A 25,662-nucleotide genomic window follows, 5' to 3' on the forward strand; every position below is an offset into this window, starting at 1 on the left:
TTCTCCCTCAGCACTTCGTATAATACTTTGTTGCACGTATGAGCTTAAACTTCTGTCTACTAGATTATAAGCTTCTTGAGGGCAGGAACCGCATCTCTTCACTTCTGTATACCCAATGCCTAGCACAGTATCTAGTAAGGGACCCTCCCCCCACCATTCAATATCCGTGAATGAGAATTTAGGAAGCCTTCCCAGATTGTGGGAAAGGACTCATCTGAACCTCACCCTCCCTGATTATTCTTGACAAGTGATTATTTCTACATTACGACAGGCAATTCAATATCAGCATAAACTGAGGGAACAAGGAATGTAGTGACTCTAAAATCATTATTATACGGTCTCGGAGTACATTGGTGGTAGCATTGCTTTACTTTCATAGTAAGCTAGGTTATTATTCATTAATGTCTGTCTCCAGCATGCATTTCAATTAATGGAAGGGAAAGCAACTCTCGGGTGTGTTGGATGAGGGACTAATGACTGTTGTTAACATTTCAATTGGAGAGTTTACATGTGGTTGAAAATCTATACTATGTACACCTTGATAGAATATATGTTTATTATTTTCAGTATTCTTCGACTGCCTACTGTGTGCTAAATACTCTCTTGGCAGGCTGTTTCCTGAATGAGTTCATAATTTACTTCAGAGATTTGGCTATGGATGTAATTTAATGTGATTGGACAGAAAAATGACTTCATCAATCAAATTGATATATTTGTAAATTAAAATATATGAACCGGGATTTATGCTCCTACAGTACATTTATTATAATAAATATTAGAAGTCTAGTGCTCGCTTTGTCAGCACATATACTGAGATTGGAATATATTTTACACTGAAGATTAGCATGGCCCTTGTGCAAGGATGACATGCAAATTTGTGAAGCAGTCCATATTTTTAAAAAATATATTAGAAGTCTACATCTAGGCTACATTAAATTAATGAATATTTTAATAAGAGAAAAGGTCATTTAAAATATTTACTTTCAAGTCAGAAAGAGAAAAACAAATACCATATGCTAACACATATATATGGAATCTCAAAAAAAAAAAAGGTTCTGAAGAACCTAAGGGCAGGACAGGAATAAAGATGCAGACATAGAGACTGGACTTGAGGACACAAGGAGGGGGAAGGGTAAGCTGGGACGAAGTGAGAGAATGGCATGGACATATATACACTACCAAATGTAAAATAGATAGCTAGTGGGGGAAAAAAAATCACTTTCAAGTTATTTAGCTTATAAGATTTGTCCTAAATCTACTCATAATTTGAGAACATATGTGTAGGCTGTGTTTTCTTTGGAATTTGACTGTTGTGTAAAATGATTATCTAGTAATTGAAATAGTGCAGAACTTCCTTTACTTTGAAGTGCACGTATGTTTGGGCACATTTCTGCTGAGGTAGTACAGAGTGATCATTTTCTTTGCTTTTCTTGTATTAATACTGCAGAAACTTTTTCAATAAGAGAAGCTGGTTGCAATTTCAGCTGTAAAATAGGGAAAGAAGAACTTTCTGAGCAAAACAAAGTTCTCTTCTATTTAGTTGACCAGAAGGAGGCTCCCTCCCACCTCACTGTATAAAGTTAGACTAAAAACTTCTAAACTTACTTCTTCCTAGGTGGTTCTAATATTTCCCAAGCCATCTCTATCACTGGTGGTGGCAGGGACAGCGCCCTGAAATTTTCCCTGGAGGAACAGAATTTAACTTTGTATCATGGATAAGAAGTGAGTATAAAGTGTCCTTTCCTTCCACCAGCTCAGTCATATATTTCTCTTCTAGTTGAATAACAATTAATAAAAATGTTAGGCTAAAACTCTCCTCACTAACTTGGGCTATCTCAGCATTCCTTAGCTTAATTCTTATGGCTTTGTTTTTCAAGATTGTCCTTAAATATCCAATACAGTATTTAAAAAATTAATATTTTGAGATGAATCAGTAGGTGTTTGGATTTTTGAAAGTGTAGTTATTGCCTCTACCTACCTATCCCTCTTTGTATGTAAGAGACATTCTATGTATCTATAAGTAAGAGGCATTTCTGATGTTTATGACATAGGATAACCACATTCACCCCAGATGCTCTAATTACATTGCTTTTATCAATAAAGAAGCCATTAGTAGATTCAGAATACTGAACAAAAGGTCCAAAATCCTTGGAGAGTAAAGAGGGGTGTGAAGATGCAACCATCGGTACATAGTCCACCATATGATGTCGTGAGATCATTTTTAATCAGTTGGTTTTTGAGTTGTCATGGAGGGCAGTTTATGAGGTTACTGCAAAAAAAAGGATTGTCGCTCTTCTGAGAAGCCTTGGCCTTTAACGATGGAGCAGAGCTGGTTATGAAATACCCAACTGTGACTAATTTTGGAGGAGTAACATCTCACATAAACTGTCTCCTGGAGATGCTGTCGGAGCCAGCGAACAGAATGATGAGTTTGTCTGCGCTAATTGTGCCTTTGAGGGCTTATTCCTAGACAGCACAGACTAGATCAGTGCTGAATTTCTAACTTCTCTTTGCTGTGAAGATTCTGGTTGCTGAGAACTGTGGTAGGCAGAATAATGACCCTGAAGACGTCTGTGCCCTAATCTCTGGAACCTGTGAATATGTTATGTTACATGGCAAAAAGAGCTTTGCAGAGGTAATTCAGGTTATAGATATTAAGAGAGGGAGATGATCATGGGTGGACCCAGTCTAATCACATGATCCCTTAAAAGCAGAGAACTTTCTCCAGCTAGAGGAAGATGCAGCAGAAGGAAAAGCCAGAGAATGCCAAGTGTGAGAAGGATTCTATGTACTGTCAGTCATTCTGAGATCCAAGGGGTCACATGTGAGGACTGAAGAGCTAAGGACCACCCCTGGTTGACAGCCTGTAGGGAAATGGGGACCTTAGTCTTACAACCCCAAGGAACTGAACCCGGCCAACAACAAGAATGAGCTCGGAACTGGATTCTTCTCCAGACCTCTAGGTAAGGAGTGCAGCCCTGCCAACACCTTGATTTTAGCTTGGCAAACCCCATGTGAGACTTACGCCCTACAGAAACTGAGATAATAAAGTTGTGTTGCGCAAAGTCACCAAGTCTGTGGTACTTTGTTACAGTAGCAACAGAAAACTAAATCAGAAAATATTTGGAACTTAGCACCTTTTTGTTAATTATCCCTTAGTAAATTTTGTATCCTACATGGACATTGACTTGCAGAATGGGACATTGACTCCCAGTTGTACACTTGGTCTCAGGCATCTGTGGACCCATCTACACACATTCATTTCAAGAACAAGTTCATGAGGATTCAGAATCATACCAGTTAAAAAAAGGAAGAAAGAATCATACCAGTTCACTTAGGACGCTATTATATCTGCAGTCCCTGTTGTATGACATATTCTTGCCTTTAAATAGAGGATTCAAAATAAACAATGAAAGTATAATGATTGAATGACTTTGACTGTGTCATTTTATGTGATGACTTGGAGTTTTATCTGTGTTTAAAATTTAAAACAGTAAAGCAAGAGGAAAAAAAATAAAGAAAATATTTGGAAGGCAACGGTATTTGTGTTGGATTGTTACTTTGTAGTGGACTGTTAAAATGAATCATGCCTCCATGAATTGAGTCCAGTGACTCTGGGCTTTAGCCACAGGATATTAACAAAGGGAATAATAACAGAGGCTTGACAAACGTATTTGTTTCCTATTGATTTTTTAACAAATTACACAAATTTACTGGCTTAAAACAGACTTACTATCTTATAATTTTGTAGGTCAGAAGTCTCACTGAGCCAAAAATCAAGGTGTCAGCAGGACCACATTCCTTCTGGAGGCTCTAGGGGAGAATCGATTTCCTTGCCTTGTCCAGCACTAGAGGCCCCCTGCATTCCTTGGCTTGTGGCCCCTTCCTCCATTTTCAAAGCCATCAGTATAACATTATCAAATTTCCCTTACTCTTGCCTCCTTCTTATAAGGACTCTTGTGATTACATTAGGACCATATGGATAACCCAGGCTAATCTTCCATCTCACCTTAACTTAATCACATCTGCGCAGTCTCTTTTGCCATGTAAGATAACATATTCACAGTTTTTGAGGATTAGAACGTGGGTATCTTTGTACAGGGCATTATACTACCTACCCCCAAAGTTTTGCATGGCGGGTTTCTATTCTTGGAATGCTCGCTCTTTGAATTCCCTTTCCTGAAACACAATTTCTATACTGTGAGGAAGTCTAAGCAAACATGTAGAGAGGCCTCCATAGAGAAGAATCAAGGCCTCTGGCCAACACTCCTATCTGAGCTCCCAGCAAGCAGCCAGCAGCAACTCCCTGCCATGTGAGCAAGGCCACTGTAGACCTTCCAGCTGACCCAGTGCCCCAGCCATCCCCACAGCGGCAGAACTGCCTGGTCAGCACACAGAATCATGAAAGATAATGAACGGTGGTTGCTCTTTTAAGCTCCTAAAGTTTGGGGGTGGTGTGTTATGTAGCAGTGGATAATTGAAATAATGTTGTGGTCTCTTTTATAAACTACCTAACTACCTGAAATTGAAGGATTCTGATTTGAGGAAGATGTGTTCTTCTATCTATTCAGATGAAAGAGATGACATAGGTCAAAATACATAAAGTCCGTAGAGCAGTGCCTGGCACATAGCAGGTGCTGTAAAATTATAATTAGCTTTTCCCAAGCAGTCTTTCTGTTGTAGACATTTCTACCTGCCTCCCTATTAAAAGAGAAGATTTCTTTCTGTTGGAGGTGTATTTGATTTACATATAACAAAATATAGTGTGTTATCTGATCATTTTGCTTGGTGCTCCGTAATTTAAAGTCATAAAGTCTTAACCTGAACAATGTCTATATTTGTTCCAAAAATACTGTTTCTCAGAAAATACATCATAACTAAATTTTGTAATATGAAGTAGAGTCTTGCAGTTTATATTGTTTAATTGCACTGTCACATGAGATTTTTAGCATTTTTCTTAGTTTGTTCAATTGCTGTAAATGACTTCTGAAAGTAATATAATTATAACTTGTAATGGTAAATGCATTCATAGAATTCATGGAGCAAGCTGAATATGAAACTGTTCATTTGGAGCCAAGTTGATTACCGTTTGAAAACAATTAATGGAGTTGCTGATTGGAATACATTGCAAAGGGCTTCCCTGCTGGCGCAGTGGTTGAGAGTCCGCCTGCCGATGCAGGGGACACGGGTTTGTGCCCTGGTCCGGGAGGATCCCACATGCCGCAGAGTGGCTGGGCCTGTGAGCCATGGTCACTGAGCCTGCACATCTGGAGCCTGTGCTCTGCAACAGGAGAGGCCACAACAGTGAGAGGCCCGCGTACCGCAAAAAAAAAAAAAGAATACATTGCAAAGAGTCATGATTTAATTTTACATCACCTAGAAAAATCTGATGCCATGCGTATTAATGGAAGTTTTGAGGGGCATAAGGACTGACACGTTTTCCTGAGCTAAACGATATGGCCGTGCTGACTCAGTGAAAAATGCACATTTCAAAATACATGAAGTTGGTAATACAGCGCAACCTCAAGTGATTAAATTCACCACCTGAGAATTAAAAATGTGAGCGAAGTTTATAAGTAGGGATTAAGCTCATTTAAAGCAATGCACTGTGAGATTTAAGCAGAAATCCAGCTCAATGGAGGCTTTCAAGTTTTCATAGCATACTACTTGAATGGGTTATGTTCACTTTGTGTTCAACCTGCTTTTCTTCCTCCCCAGCTTGGAATCTCCACATTGAAGCTAGAGAGATTTTTGTTTTTAAACTCACAAGTCTGTCGTGTCAATCCCCTGCTTAAAGCTCTTTAGTGGTTCCCTCTTGCCTCCACATAAAGCCTTAGCTCAGCATATAGGGCTCTGTTTGATCTGCCACTGCTGATCCTACAGTCTTATCTCTTAACAATTTTTCTTACCTTCTATGGCTCCAGACCTGGAGAAGAACTTATAATTCCCTAACCTCTTTTGTTCTCTAGGCACCCGGCTGGGCTATATCCAGGACATCTGTAAAACCTTGTTTGTCACTTCATCTAGGAAGACTTTCTTGACCCTCTTCCCCAAGTAGCCTAAGAGCAGCTCTCTGTGCACCTGTAGTACCTGTTTTACTCATTTGATGGCACTGATCAAGGTATATCACAATTGCTTGTTTAATTGCCAGCTTCCCTCAGTCGAGTGCAAGTGCCCTGTTGGGAGTACTGTGTCAGGTTCACAATTGAATCAAATGCCATGTACAGTGCCTGGCACACAGAGGACTCGATACAAATTCGCTGAATGAACGATGGATGTATTTGTTCACAGGGAACAGAGTATAAAACAACCATTATCAGAGTCTGGTATTTAGTAGGCAGTGGGTATGTGTTCACTCATTCATCCCTCATCACAGATCAGCACCACAGGATTCATCATTAGTTGTCTGCCATTTCCCACGGGTTTACCATGTGTTATTTACAAAGCAGTAAGCTGTTTCACTGTATGGTAACATCTTATAGAGCAATTTTCTTGGAATAAAATAGGCTGGTCTTTGAAACTGTAGCTTCTCATTTCTAGACCTTGGTATCTTAGGACCTTTAATGTGCTCCCTTTCGGGTCTGGCTGGCTCCTTTCAATTTAGTTCTCAGCCCAAATGGTTTCTCCTTAGAGAGCCTTTCTTGGTTACTTACTCCAAATTCCTCCCCTTATCCTGTCTCCAGTTGATTTCTGCTATTACATCAAGTGGATTTAGTGTTTTGCACTATACTCATCACTACATAAACTTATCTTGCTTATGTATTTCTTTTGCTTATTGACTATAACCACCTTCCAGAATGAAAGGCTGTGAGAACAGGGCCTTGCCTGTTGCTCCAGTGCTTTGAACACTGACTGGCATGTGGCGGGTGAATCCATGTGCGAAGGAACCTTGGAAGAAAGCTTCCTCCAGTGTTTCTATGTAGGCCGGTATTCCTCAGGATCACCTCAGCTGCCATTAAACAAACAAGGGTTCTCACCAGACAAATGCTCAGATGCACACCTGAAGTGATATACATGATAAAATTTGCACATCCTATGATGACTTTCTATCAAGTCAATAGGACAGATGGCTCATGCTATCATTATAATTGTTAGTGACTTTCACTGTGGAAGAGAGAAAATGGCCAAATGATCTTGTGTAATCTATTAAGTTTGGAAAGTACTGTGGCAAAACAATAGAATTTCTTTTTCTTTTTAAGAACACAAGTAACATGAAAGCATTATGATAAATTTTCACAAAATCAGCTTTGGGGGGAATACTTAGTCATCTTTGATTTTCTTGAGAAGCCTGCACCCTAAACCCTGAAAGGAGGGCAGTATTGAAGGGAAAATGTCCTGATTTTCTCTATGTCACTCGCTGATTTCTTTCTGTATGACATATTGATTGGTGAGATGGGGTCAGGAAGTCATTCGTTGGCTCATGGTAACCAGTGGGTGAAGTCACCATGCATCCCTGTCTCTGACTTGCCACAGGGGATATTATAGTCCATGATGCTCCACATGGGTGTTTGGCTAAGAGAGCTCAGTAGTTTCAACCTTTCCCAAGATAGACTTCAAGGTCTGAATTAGGGGAAAGAGTGGGACAAGTATTAGGGAGCTTTACTAGTACTCTAATGTAGCCAATACCAGAGAGTGCTAAATCCATTCAGTAGTTTTTTTTAATCCTCATTTAGTCTCCCTTAATTGTTTTTCTAGTTCATCAGAACCGATAGGGGAAAAGATGAAAGAGTAGGTTTTCTAGAACCCCCCCCCAACACCAATAATTCCACTTCCTTCACGATTGGGAATGTTTCTTTGGTTTCTTAGCAGAAGAAAAATTTAGAGAATATGAGAATTACATGTTACTACCATCAAAAAACATTGGAATGATAATTTCTCTAAGTAACTGAAAAGTGTGTAATTTAGAAATGGCTTTTTATTCAGAACCTGAAGTTGTGACATTTAAATGGTACCTGTAGTTCTATGGTGATTCATACCATGTGGAATCTCGAGCCAGGCTCAGTAAGAGGCTGTATATAACAAAAATCAGCAAAGCATTCATGAACAAACATTTCTGGCTATCAACTATTAAGTAGTGTACTGTTTCTCTTTATTTTTACTAATTCGATACACTTCTGTAATGTGATGGTGGAAAGTGCATGTGATATTTGCTGGGTTTCTATATTTGTTTTAGGAAATTGACCCTTCAGGAACATCAAAGTGCTGTTTCATAGGTGCTGTGTTTCCAAATATCTAGAAACCTAATAATCATCACTATCGTCACTCGATTATAGAGAGACAGGAAGTATAATAGGATTGTCTCATTATTTTCACTTTAATTTGACCCCACTCTAAACTCCCAGGACTCTTACATCTCATTTAACTATAATTCAAATTGAAACAAAGGGCCAAAATACTTTAATATCTAAGAATATAACATAAAAACCTATTTTAAGTTGACATTAAACTCTTCTTGTGTATAAAGATGCTCAAGAAAAAGTACCACTTAACCAGTGAAGGGCTACTCCCCGGAGGAGATGACAAAGGAATAGAAAGTGGCAAGTGCTACCTTGTCTTAGCAAAAAGCTCCTCATCTTTTAAATTTCAAAAATGGGATATACCAAAAGTTATCTAAAATTTTGGAAAGTGAAAGATTTTAACCCAAATCGTAGTATTGATTATTTTAGTTCAGCCTGTTACATTTCTTATATAACCTTCAATTCTTATCATCTTCTGACTATAATATGCAAGAAGACTGATAAATAAGGGTGCAGATCGTTGTTTTTCGTTTTCCTAGGCTTACAGAATCAGAAGTTAAACCTGCCTATTTTGTGATCTAATCAATTTTCTTTGGTTTTAACGCCAAGACAGCCCATTCTTAGGCTCTTCCAGCTTATTTGAACTTAGCATTTTAGTAATTCACATAAAGCCTTTCTTGCCAGTTTTATATTTGAAAATGGGTCCCAGCTGCTCTGGCTTTCTTAATCCCTCCCAGAAAGGCTTATGTGACAGCGTCTCCCCCAGGGAGATAGCAGCTCCAAAGCTTTCTCTCTAGGTAGCGAAAGTGCTAAGCCATACACTGTTATCCTGCTCACTTCCACTGCTGGCTAATTAGATCAATACATGTTTTATATTTTTTATGAACAGATACAGGAACATAAGAACAGTGTGTGTGTGTGTGTGTGTGTGTGTGTGTGTATACACTTTATGATTATGGAAAATGTCATTCAATTAGTATTTTTTAAACTTCTATCAGGTCCTAGCATTCAGTAAGGGTTCAATAAACATTGAATGAATGAATGAATGTGTGAAGAGATAAAAGTATTAAGTAGCCAACACAGGGAATTCTCTGAATAAGTTTAAATGTTTCACCATAGTTTATTTATTTATTTTTTTTCGGTACGTGGGCCTGTCACTGTTGTGGTCTCTCCCGTTGCAGAGCACAGGCTTTGGACGCGCAGGCTCGGTGGCCATGGCTCACGGGCCCAGCTGCTCCGCGGCATGTGGGATCTTCCCGGACCAGGGCACGAACCCGTGTCCCCTGCATCGGCAGGCGGACTCTCAACCACTGCACCACCAGGGAAGCCCCACCATATTTTATTTTTAAAATAAGGTTGAAAGCTCTTAAGTATTTGACTTATATCATATATTTATTAATCCAGAAGACCTTAACAGTTATGGGTTTGTTCTCTATCTTCTTATAATTATATAACCCTGGTTTTGAACCTGCTCCCTAAGAATTTTTAAATTGTTGTCTCTTATCTACATTTAATATCATTAAATCATTCAATTTCACATTTAGAAATTTCTAAACCAAAGAATTCATAGGACAAATTTTTAATTTGAACACTTACATCGCTCCAGAATAAAGTTATATAATAATGGACTCCATTCCTATATTCTAGATTACATCAGTAATATATACTTTATTTTTACTCAGAGTAGGTACTTATATTCTTCCAATACACGTAGAAAAGATTAAAATAATCAATTTGGAATAATAGGCTTCAAATTCTATTCTTAAAGCTTAAAAAACATGCAGAACTAGCCCAAGATGGTAGAAAATATGACTGTGAAAGGAATTTATCAAAATGTAGATAAAGTAAGCATTCTGAAGCATTAAATCTATGTCTGAGACAATGACAAGCAGGCATTTCACCAGTGCTAGTTTGTCTTATTCTATTGATTCAAGCTTTATTGGACATTCTATTGTCTCTTCGAGGGAGGGCATAAGTGGAATACAGAATAGTGAATGAAGGCTTATTCCGGATAATGTTATGCTCATGAATCACATCACATACTAGCTGCAGTGTTTAGACAATGTAGAAGCTAAAGCATCTTTTCCAAATATCTTAGTAAAAGGTATCTCTCTTTGTATATGGAAGTTGAGACTTGTTTTGTATAATCGCTCCTTGGTATAATAACATTTGAAAACTTTTAAATGCACTCTCTATTTTAAATACATTCTTTCATAGCTGAAAATAATTTTCAAGTCAATATAATCTTAATACCTAGTCATCGTTTCTTTAACATTTTGAATGAATAAAAGATCATTCTCTCTATTACTACTTATTGCTGCTTGTCTAACTGCGCACTCTGTTTAAGCACATTGTTGAGTGAGGATAAAAAAGAGTGCATTGTATTTGTGCAGTAAAAGCATCAGGGTATTATATGTTCAAGAGAGCAAAAGACATTTTTGAAGACAAATGGAGTGGTGATCTCGTTTTTCATCCTTATTATAGGCTAACCTTAACAGTCACAGTGTTTCCATGACCATCTGAGCAACTGATTTACATTTCTCCTTCCCTACATTTTTTTTGCCTTGGTTGACATAAATGACCTGAAGGGTATTTGTCTAACTCATTGCTCTCGGGAGTGTTGGCTTCCTATTTTCTCTGCAATTAGAAACACCAAATCTTGCTTTTTTACATTAGTATCATCTACTAGGTGTCAGTACAAAGCCTTTAAATACAGTGCTTTGCAGAAGAGGCTTTCAGATACATGGTTTCCAGAGTTAGGAAGAGGGTAGCCCTAGGTACCCCTGTACAAAAATTTACAGTTCTGCTTAATATACCTATTGACTATGGCTTCATTTTATTTTAGTAAACCTTAGGTGAGAAGGGAAAATAAGCTGAAATCCTGACGTCTCACCTCTTTGTGTGTCTTTCAAATGGATTAAATGAGGGAGGACTGTTAGTGTGACAGAGTGAATAGAGCAGCAGGATGGCACAAGAGCTGGAAAATGCGTTCTTAGAGTATCTCAATGGGATTGAAAATTGGTAATACTCCTTCATCGAAAAAGAAAATAGGGGGTCATAAATAAAGTTCACAGTATCCAGTTGAGCTATCTATTATTAATCTAATAATAAATATTATTGCATTTATTTTGACTTATAAGTAATTAAATTTTTGTTTTGAATGGATCAACACACAGGTAAAAAAATATATTTTAAAGCTATTTCTCTTTCTTTCAGTATTAAGATGGAGGGACGAGTCTGTTTGTCTTCTTGCTGGTTGAGTCATTTCAGTAGAGAGCATTGTCTGGCTTTTACCCGGTTTATTAGATTTTCACCTTACTAATGGAAGGCGCTCTCTTGTGGTAAACAGGGAAAAATGTAGCTTTATCTTTAACCAAACCATATGGAGGCTGCCTAGAACAATTCTGACTCTTCTATTTTCATCAGGCAGTACATGTAGGCTAAAACTAGGGACAGACAGTATTGTGGCTAAATACTCAGGAGAGATGGACAGGAAGGGAAAAACAATCTGATTTTCACTAATTTACTGTATTATTGTAAAAACAGCCTTTTAGATGCACACAGTGTTAGAAAGATCACTTGATTCAACCCATTGATAGTACAGAAGTAAGCCCTGATGCCAGAGAGATTAAGTAAGGGGCACTAACTCAAATGTGAGTGAACTTGGCTATTGGAAATGGGGGATGGTGGGCAGTGCCCTTTTCTCAGCTCTAGTTCATTGATAGGAAGGAAAATGGGACCACTGTTGTCAGATCATCAATTGAAGCCAAACTCCCAGATTTTAATGTGAAATCTCCCAATTTTTAAATATTGGTGACTACATAATTCAAACTTTTTGAAACATTAAGCCACACAATTACATACCTGTTGGTCTCCAATTTGTAGCCTTTGGGTAAAGGTACATGATGTAGTCCACGAAATTATTCTTTATCTAACAACTATAAAAATGCAACAGATGTTTTGAACAATTTTAATTCATTGAACACTTGTTTAGTACCTGTTGAGTGCCTTGCATTGTATTTGGTACTGTGGTGGATATGGAATAAATAATTTTAGCAGATTATGATTTAGTTGGGGAGAAGCAACCAAGTATCCATGGAACAACCAGAAGACATAAATAAGTGTATGGCTTCATGACTTTGAGATGAGTAATTATCTTGCCTACACTGTAGGAAAAGGCCAGAATAATTCATCAAAATGCCCAGTGATCTTAGGTTTGCCATCTTTAATGGTATAAACTATGAAGGTCTGGTTTGCTGCACTTTCAATTTTATTTATTTATATATATATATATATATATATATATATATATATATATATATACACACATACATACACACATATATGTGTATATATATATATACACACACACACACACACATATATATATGTATATATATATATACACTCATTACATGTAGTCTTCCAGTGTTGATATCAAGGGTAGATCCAGTCCTGCTTATATACTCCAAACCCACATACTGAAAGGTCTGGACTCACATATCCCGCTCTCTCACAAAATGGGACTCAATTTTTTTGACTGCTAAACCTGTTTCCTTCCTCTGTCATTTAGGATGCTTTCTTACTCAAGTAAAAAAAAACATCCAGCTCAAGCTGACTTAAGCTATAAGGAGATGTATTATCTAACATCATGATTGAGGGTGGGGAACTGGGATTGTTTGATTCAGCAGCTCAGAGAAGTTGCCACTGTCCTATTTCCTTTCACAGTTTTGTTCTTTCATCCTCACTGGCTCTGCCCTCAGATTGGCCTCCCTCTTGTTCATAAGATGTCCGCAGAAGTTCTAGGCATCACATCCAAACAGTGTTCAGAGGGAAAAAAGACCGTTTCTTCCTTGTCTCTTTCCTATGGGGAAGGAACCTTTCATGGCAAGTCTCTAGAACATTTCTCCTCATATAAAGCTGGTCGGGACAGAGCCCCAGGCCTATTCCTAACCCAATTATTAGTGCATGGAATGGGATTATCATAAGAGGCCTAGGCCAGGGTTTCTCAACAGGGTGTATTGGTGCTTCAGGCAGGACAGGACAATTCAAATCTTTGTTTTGTGAGCCTGACCCATGCATCTCAGGGTGTTTACCATTCTGGAATGCTGAATGAAAAACACTAGTAACACTTCTCAGTCAGTAGGAAAAGCCCAAACTTCCCCAACCTCACATTTTTCTAAGACCCCCCACCCTGGGGCAGTGGGGGGCGAGGGGTCGGAGAAGAGCATGCCTTGTTTAGGACTACTGGCTTAGATTAATCAATTGTAGGAATGAAGGAATGAATTGAAGAGATTCACCATGAAGACTATGACACTCTCCCTTTCATATTTCCCCATTTCAGCGCCATTTCCTTTGATATTCAAGCCAGAAACTCAAGTGAGGTTCTTCAAACATGCCTCTTCCCCACCCACAATATCTAATAATGACTAACCAAGTCCACTAAGGGTTACCTTAACTCTGTCCACTGCTCTTCATCATCTCTGGTTTCATCATAGCCCAGACCATCATTAGCTGTATGGCTTCTAACTGGTCTCCCTGCTTACCTTCCTGCCCCTTGTTCTCACAAGCAAATATCATCCTAAAATATATTCAGTATATTAATTCCATTAAAATTACATAGTGAATTCCCACTGAACTTAACAATTATTCGTTTAAAATTTTTTTCCCTCTTACCTGAGCTCCATGAGCACTCAGTCATGCCTTCATGGTAGATTGGATTATTTTTTCTTAATTCTTTTGTTGCTTCTTGAATAAAAAATTTTATATCCATATCTTTTGCCATGTAACCTTTTAGCCCCTCCCACTAGAGCAGGCAGATTTTATTTCCTTATTGCACTGATGTTGGACTTGGCCATATGCTTTTCTTTGGCCAAGGGAAAGTAGGTAGACATAACTGTTTCTAGAATTGTCCTTGAGAGGCATGGTGTGTTTCCACTCGTCCCTCCTGCAGTCCTCTGTGGGAAGCTTATACTATGAGTAGCTCCTGGTCTCAGAATGAAAACACTTGGTGTAAACCAGAACTCAATACAACCTGGATTCAAGCCCAGTTGAACCCTTAATGATGTGCAGATCTATGATCAAGAAAATTACATAAATGCTGTTTAAGCAACTGAGATTTCGAGTTTATTTTTCTTATGCAGAATTATTGCACCAATAGTTGACTAAATTAGCAGTAGTTAGCAATAGCTGACTAATCTTATTCAGGGTTTCAGGCTAGTTCTTTGGCATATAGCAAGTATTAAATAAATATGTATTGAATAAATAAAGATACACATGATTAAATTAGTTTTATGATAGGTAACTACATTTGAAATTATTCAAACTGTTTCATCCTCATTTTTTGTTAAAGCCATGTCAGATTTCTCTGAAAATGTTCTTCCATTCATATTAGGCATAGAAGGAAAATATCTCAACATAATAGAGGTGATATGACATGCCCACAGCTAACATCATACTCAATGGTGAAAGGTTGAAAGCTTTTCCTCTAAGATCAGGAACAAAGACAAGTGCCCACTCTCACCACTCTTGTTCAACATAGTATTGGAAGTCCTAGCTAGAACAATCAAGCAAGGAAAAGAAATAAAAAAGGTATCGGAATTGGAAAATAAGAATTAAAATTTTCTCTGCAGATGACATGATTTTATGTATAGAAAGTCTTAAAGGCTCAACCAAAAAACTATTAGATCTAATCACTGGATTCAGCAAAATTGTAAGATACAAAGTTAACATACAAAAATTGTTAGCATTTCTATACAAAAACAAAAAAAATTCTGAAAAAGAAATACAGAAATTGATCCCATTTACAAAAGCATCAAAAAATAATTAGGAATAAATTTAAGTAAGGAGGTGAAATATTGCATACTGAAAACTACAAGACACTGATGAAAGAAATTGAAGAAGACACAAATGAAAATGGAAAGATATCCTGTATTCATGGATTAGAAGAATTAATATTGTTAAAATGTCAGTACTAGCAAAAGCCATCTATATATTCAATGAAATCCCTGTCAAGATTCCAAAGGCATTTTTCACAGGAGTAGAAAAAACACTCCTACAATTTATATGGAACCACAAAAGATCTGGAATAGCCAAAGAAATTCTGAGAAAGAAGAACAAGGCAGGAGGTATCACACTTCAAGTTATGCTATTAAGCTACAGTCACCAGAACAGTATGGGACTGGCATAAAAACAGACAACTAGACCAATGGAACAGAATTGAGAGTCCAGAAATAAACTTAAGCATATACAGTCAACTAATGTTTGACAAGGGAGCCAAGAATACTCAGTGGAGGAAAGACAGTCTCTTTGATTAATGGTACTGGGATAATTGGATATTCACGTGTAAAACAATGAAACTGGACCCATACATTATACCACTCACAAAAATGAACTTGAAATTGATTAAAGACTTAAATGTAAGATATAAAACTCCTAGAAGAAAACATAGGCACAAAGCTCCTTGACAGGGGTCTCTGTAATGACTTTTCAGATATGACACCTAAAACACAAGCAACAAAATAAAAAATAAACAAGTGGGATTACATCAAAATTAAAAGCTTCTGCACAGCAAAAGAAACCATCAACAAAGTGAAAAGACAGCCTATGGAATGGGAAAAATATTTGCAAACCATATATCAGATGAGGGGGTAATATCCAAAACATACAAAGAACTCATACAACTTAATAGCAAAAAAATCAAATAACCCAATTGAAAAACGGGCAAAAGATCTGAATAGACATTTTTACGAAGAAGATATACGAAAGGCCAACAAGTATACGAAAAGATGCTCAGCATCACTAGTTTTTAGGGAAATGCAAATTAAAACCACAAGATAACACCTCATGCCTGTTAGAGGGCAATCATCAAAAAGATGAGGACTTCCCTGGTGGTGCAGTGGTTAAGAATCCACCTGCCAATGCAGGGGACATGGGTTCGAGCACTGGTCTGGGAATATCCCACATGCCATGGAGCAGCTAAGCCAGTGCACCACAACTACTGAGCCTGCACTCCACAACTACTGAAGCCCACATGCCTAGAGCCCGTGCTCTGCAACAAGAGAAGCCACCGCAATGAGAAGTCCGCGCACCTCAACAAAGAGTAGCCCCTTCTCGCCACAACTAGAGAAAGCCCGTGAGCAGCAAAGAAGACCCAACACAGCCAAAAATTAATTAATTAGTTAAAAAAAAAAGACAAGAGATAACAAATGCTGGTATGGATGTGGAGAAAAGGAAATGCTTGTTCACTGTTGATGCGATTGTAAATTGGCGTAGACACTATGGAAAACAATATGGAAGAACCTCAAAAAATTAAAAATAGAACTGACATATGCTTCAGCATTTCCACTTCTGGGATTATATCCAAAGGAAATGAAAAGACTAACCTAAGAAGATAGCTGCAGGGACTCCCCTAGAGGTCCAGTGGTTAAGACTCTGCGCTTCCAATGAAAGGCACGCAGGTTTGATCCCTGGTTAGGGAACTAAGATCCCACATGCCATGTGGCATGGCCAAGAAAATAAAAATAAATAAATAAATAAATAAAATAAAAAGCTGCACCCCCATATTCATAGCAGCATTATTTACAGTAGCCAAACATGGAAACAACCTAAGTGTCCATTGATGGATGAATGGATAAAGAAGTTGTGGTATACACACACACACACACACACACACAGAGGAATATTATTCAACCATAAAAAGCTAGGAGATACTACCATTTGCGACATGGATGAGTCTTGAAAGCATTATGCTAAGTGAAATAACTCATACAGAGAAAGACATATATGATCTCACTTACATGTGGAATCTAAAAAAAAAAAAACAACAGAAAGGGAACAAATAGGTGGTTACCAGAGGTGGAGGATTGGGGGAGGGGGAATTGGAAGAAGGTGGTCAAAGTGTGCAAAGTTCCAGTTATAAGATAAATAAGTACTAGGGATGTAATGTACAACACAATGACTACAGCTAACACTGCTGTATGACATACAGGAAAGTTAAGTGAGTAAATCCTAAGAGTTCTCTTCATAAGGAGACATTTTTCCTTTTTCTTTTCTTCTTTCCTTTTTACTGTGTCTGTATGAGAAGGTGAATTTTTGCTGAACCTACTGTTATACATCCTGTATATAAATTAAACCATCATATTGTATGCCTTAAACAGTGCTATAGGTCAATTATTTTTTATTAAAACTGGAAAAAATGTTATCCTATTGATTATGTAGATCCTTTTGGAAAACAGGATTCTAAGACTCTCTTCAATTAAAGTTCATTCACATTTTCAGGTCTATAATTCCAGTGTTAATCAGATACAAGGTATAATTTCATTAGGGCCATGCGGAAGTATGTGCATTGGGTTGTTCTGCATAAAAGTGAATTTATTCCATCTTGGAGTCCCACCATTCAGCATGCCAGTTTCTTAGCACAAATGTGTACCTCAGTGCAGTCTTTGGTAGACACCTCTGTCCTTTGGAATGGAGAAAAAGCATACATTCAATTCACAAACATCTCGTTAATGATATACTAAGTGAAAACTGTGTGTCCACGTCTGGGCAGGATGGTCACAGGGAAGTGATAGGAAATGCTGGCTCTGCCCTCAGAGAGCTTACAGTTTCATGGGCATTAAGACCAGTGCCTAGGGAACCATTTTGAACAATGCCAGACAGTTCACTTGCAAAACAAAATAATCTTTTGTTCACTTGGGAGTAGCTTTTTAATTTGTATAATTCTCATCACTCCAATGACTTTGTTTAACAGGGCCCACTGTGTTGATGGCTGTCTTGTAGACAGTATCCGAGGGATTTCCCTATTTAATGTTTACACTGATGGTTACAGATGGGGTTCCCTGCTTCAGTGAGGCTGCTGGGAATTTTGTTCAAATGGCTCCATTCAGGCATACTTATTTTCTAATTGAAGGATCAAGGGAAACTTAGCCCAGAGGAAAGAAGACAGAGGGGGGCATGGTGGCTGCTATCAAGTATTTTAAAGCCTGTCATCTGGAAGGATTGAATATGATATGGGGAGACCAGACTGAGTGTAAGTTGTGTTTGACATAGGATTCAACACTGCCTGGAATGGCCTGTAGGACTTTATGGAGGTTGGAGGAGGGAGTAGTACTTCCCAGTGTCCATTTGTAAGAGTATAGTCATGGTTTTCATTACCCTCTACCCTTGGTGTAGAGTTCGTCAATGTCCTGAGTCTGGTCCCAAGGTCCTGGACTTTCTCACCTTCTGATAAGTGGAGCAGCAGCTCTGATGGAACCTCCCTCCCTTCCTGTTAGGTGTCCAGGAGTGTTGCTGGAGAGTAGCAAAGTCTCCAGGGCTGAAAGATGATGATGGGGTATGCTAGAGGAGGGTGACCAGAGAATCAATGTAAGGGAAGAGTAGATGCCTGAGTGGGTGAGTCACCTCTTCTAAACTAGGGTGCTGGGATGGGTCCTCTAGGCTGGTCTGAGCTGGCATCACGGCAGCATCATGTTGTTCATGGCAGACCTGCCCATGACGCCTCTTACACCTTAGATGGATCCCAGAACTGGGCTCAGTTATCTGCTCTCTCTCAGACACAGAGCATCACCCCCTTTCCTTCTTTCTATCTTCCTCCCTGGGTACCACTGTGCCACTCCCAGTCAATCCTTAACTTATAAGCAATGCTCATCCTATTTCTCTTCCCTAACAATAGATCTGTTTATTAGAAAAAATACAGACATTAGAAACCACACAAAAGCTCATTTACTCTCCCCTTGGAGGAGGGATATCTTATGTGTTTCTCTATGGTTACAAGAGTTTTCTGACATTTCAAAAAAAAGTACAAGTCTTTACCTGGAACCCTTGCTCTCACTACATGAGAAGTTCAGGTGCTTTGGGGGAAAGAACTAATTCCCAAAGAAGATAATTGAGTTTGCAACAAATTGTTAAGGGCAGGAGGATATGTCTGGGAAGAATTACATGGGAGGTTAACAAGAAGACTTCAAAGGTCTGTAATTTAATGAATTAGGCCAGATTCTGTCACATGGATTGTTCTGTGTCTCATCCTCTACAGACTCATATTTAACCCCTTAAAGATGCCAGTCACCATTTAAAACAAAAAAAACATAAGCAAAAACTTCTAGAGTTGGCCTGTCATCAGCCCTGTAGACCTGTAGGGCTCGTGAGTCTGAGTTGACCAGGGAGCTCTGAAGATCTGGGCTAGCTACTCTCAGCTGACCAGGCTCACAGGGACCATAACTACCATTCCCAGCCCCCCCCCCCCCCCCACCCGCAGCATCATACTATTGCAGGATCTATTGAGGCCTAGGTCATAACTGTTACAATAGGATTTCTGACACTTCTATTGGTCAGGGCAAGCCAAAAGGTCAGTCCAGATTCTAGAGGTGGGAAAATGTACTTGTTGATGGGAGAAGATGCAAGTATACATAGCAAAGAGTAATGGCTACAAGGAAGGAAGAAATTGGAGACATTTTTGCAATTTGCTGCAGTAGGTTACTTTCAAATGCTTTCATTTATATTATCTTTTTTTTTTTTTTTTTTGTGGTACACGGGCCTCTCATTGTTGTGGCCTCTCCCGTTGTGGAGCACAGGCTCCGGATGCGCAGGCTCAGCGGCCATGGTTCACAGGCCTAGCCGCTCCACGGCATGTGGGATCTTCCCAGGCCGGGGCACGAACCCGTGTCCCCTGCATCGGCAGACTCTCAACCACTGCGCCACCAGGAAAGCCCCTATATTATCTTTTATGATCTTCCCAAATAAGTCAGTGAGGTGAGTAGTACAGGTATTACAGTTCCCTTTTTACCTAGGAGCAAACTAAGAACAGTGAGATTGAGCTGTTTTAATGGATCACAAATGCTGGAAACGGCAAGAGCTCAAATGTATTTTAAAAAGCATGAAACTGAAGAGAGATGTTACTGTGATCAAAGGGAGGTTTTCAACACTTTGACCCAGGCACACATTGAGCCTTACTTACCTTTTGGGAATTGGGACAATGGAAAGTTGAATCTTTTCTAAATATTGTCTAACTTTAGATGTTAACATAAGGGTGTAAATTCAAGTGAAGGAGCTTCTTGAAGTCCAGTTAGTGTGGGGATATTGTGACTTCTTTCAAGATCCTTTGATCCACTTTATTTCTAACTGCAAGAGATTTATTTTACAATCTCCTCTCTTGAGCTGTATGAGCAAAACACTTGAAAAAACCCACTCACTAGGTTGTTCCTAAGCTGTATCATTCTGCTAAAGATTGGTAGAGAAGTTTCAGCAGAGCAGAAGTGAAGAATATCTTTACATCTTTTATTTCCCTTAGGTGCAGCTGAATTCTATCCACAGATAAATATTCTTTGGGGTTTGCTTTCATATATAATAATTACACTCTTTGGACAGCTCTCAAGACTTCAATTCCATGACACATGATTTTACAAAAAATATAAGTTTCCAAGGAGCTGAACTCTAAATTCTCATTTCTAGATTCTTGATATCTTCTTAATTATCAGGAGGACACAGAAATGTCATAAACTGGCCCAAGATTTAGGACTCACTCACAAACTGAAGTTCTACCTTTAGAAATGCATTCCTTTTTGAGTAATTAAATGAAATGATTTAATTTATATGAAATCCCTTAGCACACTTCTTGATACACATCAAAACTCTAGTTGAAAGGCAAATGTCCCAAAGTTAATCTTTCAAAATATTTTCAGTTAACACATTTTCTCATTAATCACCATATTTATGATCGATACTCGGGTATCACTCAATTTTCACAATACCTTTGTGAGGGGTATATTATTGTAATTTTATGAAAGAGAAAATTGGACTCAGAAAAAATACATATATGTTAGGGTAAGCCAGGAAATGACCGGGTCTTGGACTGAAATTCTGATTTCCTTGACTTCCAGCGTCCCATTCTCTTTCCTCTGTACCACAGTCTGCAACCAAGAGAAGGCTAGGTCCTCTGGGAGTGAGATATGAGTTGAGTTTTTTATGAAGTAAAGGCAGGAAAAAGATATTGAAACTGAGATTGAAGAGTCAAAGTCACAGTCTTCGAGGGTCAGCCTCATGAGGGACATGAAAGCCTCCGCTTTACAGTGGAAGAAGCTCGTTTATACTACATGGAAGTGGTAAATAGGAAATCAGCATGATTTTCTGTTTCTCCTATGCAATAGAATTGCCTCTCACATTTTTCTGTATATACCAGCTACTCAATCCTTTTTAGAATCTCTTCAGTAAAGGACTGTAGGTCATTTCCCTTTTTTTGTCACATTTTCTCCACCTGCATATGTGTTGTTTCTTGCCTTTTTTAAAAAAAAAAATCTAATTTTTTTGTACTGGTTGTTTTATTTCCTACAGTGATTTGGATTCCTATCTAAATTTCTTCCTGATTTTTGTTAATTTAAGCTGATGTTATAAACCTAGACTCTTGCTTTCTGTCTCCTGTTGTAAATTCTCCCTTTTACTTTGAAACATTGCATTTGGTGATCAGCTCTGTGTGTATACCTAAAACAATTACTGGTGTTTAGGTGTATTTTAACTTTAATGTCAGCTTTTTTTTTTTCTATGACATTTTTCTTAATTAATCCTTGGCCTCATGTTCCCACCCCATTGTTTTGCACTAGGTTAGATTTTTTCTGGAAGAATATTTAGATGGCTGGTATATTTTCTGAGTCCTTCCATAGCTGAGATTGTCTTTTAGTTGACTTCATACATTAATGACAACTTTGACAGGTATTGAATTCTGACACCATTACCCTTTAATTTGTAATGGTAAAGATACTGTCACATAGTGTTCTATGATTGGGTGTTACTGAAAGAAAACTGTATGCAACTTGATTTTATTCCATTTTGGGCCATCTGACTCTTCCTTATTTTGTAATTTGAAAATTATACTAAGTATGATTTTGTTGATTAGGTTTTCTTAGGACATGAAGCACATTATGAATTTTCAAACTCAGACCTTTCTTCCTTTTATTTTTATTTTTATTGATGCAAAATTTACATAGAGTGAAATACAAAAATCTGTTGCTAAATATTTGGGTTGTTATCAGTTTGGGGGTATTATGAACTAAACTTCTATGAACATTCTTATGCAAGTCTTCTATGTACATAGGTTTTTATTTCTCTGGGAAAATATATGGGCAGTGGAGTAGGTGGATTTTTAACACTGTTAGAAACTGCCGAACTATTTTCAGAAACAGTTGTACCATTCTACACCACTGTCAGAAATGTATGAGAATTCTAGTTGTTTCACATCCTCAGTTTGGGATTGTCAGTATTGTTTTATTTTATCCATTATAATTTGTAATATGTACTTGTTTGGTTTAATTTTGCGTTTCTCTAATGTCTGATGGTATTGCACAAAATCCTCTTTCTCATTGCTATTTGAGTATCTCAGTTGTGAGTTGTCTAAGTCTTTTGCCTATTTTTATTGTATTGTTTGTCTTTTTATTTTGAATTGTAGGAATTTCTTATATATTCCGGATATACATAGCTTGTTATATATTAGTACTGTGAATATTTTCTTCCAGTCTATGGTTTGCCTATTCATTTACATAATGGGGTCTTTTGATGAGCAGTAGTTTTACATTTTTGATAAAGTCTAATTTTTCAATTTTTTCTTTTATGATTATTGCTTTGTAAAAAATAATTTCCTTACCTCAACTATACTTGTGAAAATATTCGTCTGTGTTTTATTCTAAAAGCTTTATAACTTTAGCTTATAAATTTGGTCCTGCACTCTATTCTGAATTGATTCTTTGTATGCTATGGCAGGCAAAGATCAAGATTCTCCACATGAATAGCCAATTATTTTTCTGCTATTTTTTGAAAAGAATTTCCTTCCCCCCATTGAATTGATTTTTCCCTTTGTCAGAAGTCTTTAGAACATATAAGGGGGAGTCCATTATGTACTCCTCAGTCTGTCCCAATACGTTACAGTATTTGTCTGTTTTTATGGCAATACAGTACTATCTTGAATACTGTAGCTTTACAGGAAGTCTTGTAATCAGATAATGTTAATCCTCAACTTGGTTCTTTTTCAAGTTTTGGGCTTTTTTAGATGCTTAGAATTTTCATATGTGAATATTAGAAATGGCTTGTCAATGTCACAAGTAAAGCCTTATATGAGCAAAGTTTTCTGCTATTATTATTTTGGTTATTTTCTGTCTTTCTGGAATTCCTATGAACCACAGGGTGAAGCACCAGGATCTCTCCCTCTTTCTCTCTCTCTCTCTCTCACCTATTTTCTCTCATAGTTTACATTTTTTAGGGCTTTCATGGGAGTTCTGGGTGAATTTCTCATATTTATCTTACAGTGGTTTGATTTTCTGTTTTTAACTGCCTCCATTGTGGCTTTAATTTAGTGACTCTGCTTTCATTTTTCAATGAGTTTTTAGTCTTAGATTTGTCCTCTTACTGCACTATCAACTCACTGGTCCCTTAAAACTTGCTGATGCACGGATTAGACATTTTCTAAAGGCTTATTTGATCCTGGTAGTAAATCAATATTTGAGGTAGCCAGCTACTTCCTCAAAAGAAGGAAGATGTCTGGGCTGGTTTATTTTCTTTTTTCAGCTAGTACAGTGTCTGGCACATGCTAGATACTTAAAAAATGCCTGTTGAGTCAATGGATGTGTCATTTTTCTAAGTGCTTCCCTTCACTTATACCCTTAAAAATTTTAGGTCTCATGATTTTTTAGTTTTCTTTTACTCCCAGAAGGTTATCTATGCTTGCCAACCTTTGCAGGAGTTGAGTGGTTACTAATAGAAATTGGTATGCTTCACCTTCTCCCAAAATGTTCTGCAGAGTTCCTTCAAGTCTAGACAGAAGGAGGTAGGGAAGAAGCAAACAACCAAATCAACAAAAATACCACAGTAAATTACCAGTATGAGAGGGTCAAAGAGGGAGCTGGGTCTTGGGGACATCATGGCACAGAGCTATGTCTCTGTGCAATATTATGAATTAGTTGTTTCCCATATTTCATAGGCCTACTTCCATGACTGCTTTGGTTCTACCTGTGCTAGAAGCAAACCATGCAACCTTCCATTGTTGGCCCTGTGGTCCTGTGCTGTTAGTCTATAACAGCAGACAGAAGAAATCTACCCATGGTGATGTTTTCTGCCCTTGTCTCTAGATGTTCCCTATAGTTAATAAGCGTGGTTGAAACATACTCTTACTTATTACCCAATATTTTGATTGCCACAGGAGCTGTCCATACTTTTTTATTTCTGGTATGGAGCGATGGAGATCTCCTCTAGTACCCAGTGCTAAGGCAACATTTCCAATTTGAATATTCCATTGGTCAGGCTGCTGCAGGCAGCCTGGTTTTAGGAAGACCAGCTAGGTGGCTGACAGAGTCTTGGTGCTTCAGCTGGGTGTCAGGCCTGAGCCTCGGAGTTGGGAGAGTCACGTTCAGGACATTGGCCCACCAGAGACCTCCTAGCCCCATGTAATATTAACGGCAAAAGCTCTCTCAGAGATCTCCAACACTGAGGCCCAGCTCCACTCAATGACCAGCAAGCTACAGTGCTGGAAACCCTATGCCAAACAATTAGCAAGACAGGAACACAACCCCACCCATTAGCAGAGAGGCTGCCTAAAATCATAATAAGTTCACAGACAACCGAAAACACACCACCAGATGCAGTCCTGCTCACCAGAAAGACAAGATCCAGCATCATCAAACAGAACACAGGCACCAGTCCCCTCCACCAGGAGGCCTCCACAACCCACTGAATCAGCCTTAGCCACTGGGGGCAGACACCAAAAACAATGGGAACTGTGAAGCTGCAGTGTGTAGAAAGGAGACCCCAAACACAGTAAGTTAAGCAAAATGAGAACACAGAGAAATACACAGCAGATGAAGGAGCAAGGTAAAAACCCACCAGACCAAACAAAAGAAGGGGAAATAGGGAGGCTACCTGAAAAAGAATTCAGAGTAATGATAGTAAAGATGATCCAAAATCTTGGAAGTAGAAAATACAAGAAACGTTTAACAAGGACCTAGAAGAACTAAAGAGCAAAAAAAAAATGATGAATAACACAATAAATGAAATTTAAAATTCTCTAGAAGGAATCAATAGCAAAATAACTGAGGCAGAAGAATGGATAAGTGACCTGGAAGATAAAATAGTGGAAATAACTACTGCAGAGCAGAATAAAGGAAAAAGAATGAAAAGAATTGAGGACAGTCTCAGAGACCTCTGGGACAACATTAAACGCACCAACATTCGAGTTATAGGGGTCCCAGAAGAAGAAGAGAAAAAAAAAAAGGGACTGAGAAAATATTTTAAGAGATTATAGATGAAAACTTCCCTAATTTGGGAAAGGAAATAGTCAGTCAAGTCCAGAAAGTGCAGAGAGTCCCATACAGGATAAATCCAAGGAGAAACATGCCAAGACACAGATTAATCAAACTGTCAAAAATTAAATACAAATAAAAAATATTAAAAG

At 38.2% G+C, this 25,662-nt stretch overlaps 1 non-coding gene across 1 annotated transcript; it reads left to right on the top strand.

The window, feature by feature from the left end:
• Positions 1-786: 786 nt before the first annotated feature.
• Positions 787-897, top strand: LOC114886239. The gene has a single exon (XR_003791253.1). It is a non-coding gene; the product is annotated as a U6 spliceosomal RNA (small nuclear RNA).
• Positions 898-25,662: the final 24,765 nt, after the last annotated feature.

This window comes from Monodon monoceros, unplaced genomic scaffold (assembly GCF_005190385.1).
Source record: "Monodon monoceros isolate NGI ecotype Baffin Bay Population unplaced genomic scaffold, NGI_Narwhal_1 Super_Scaffold_6, whole genome shotgun sequence".
Taxonomy (NCBI): Eukaryota; Metazoa; Chordata; class Mammalia; order Artiodactyla; family Monodontidae; genus Monodon; species Monodon monoceros.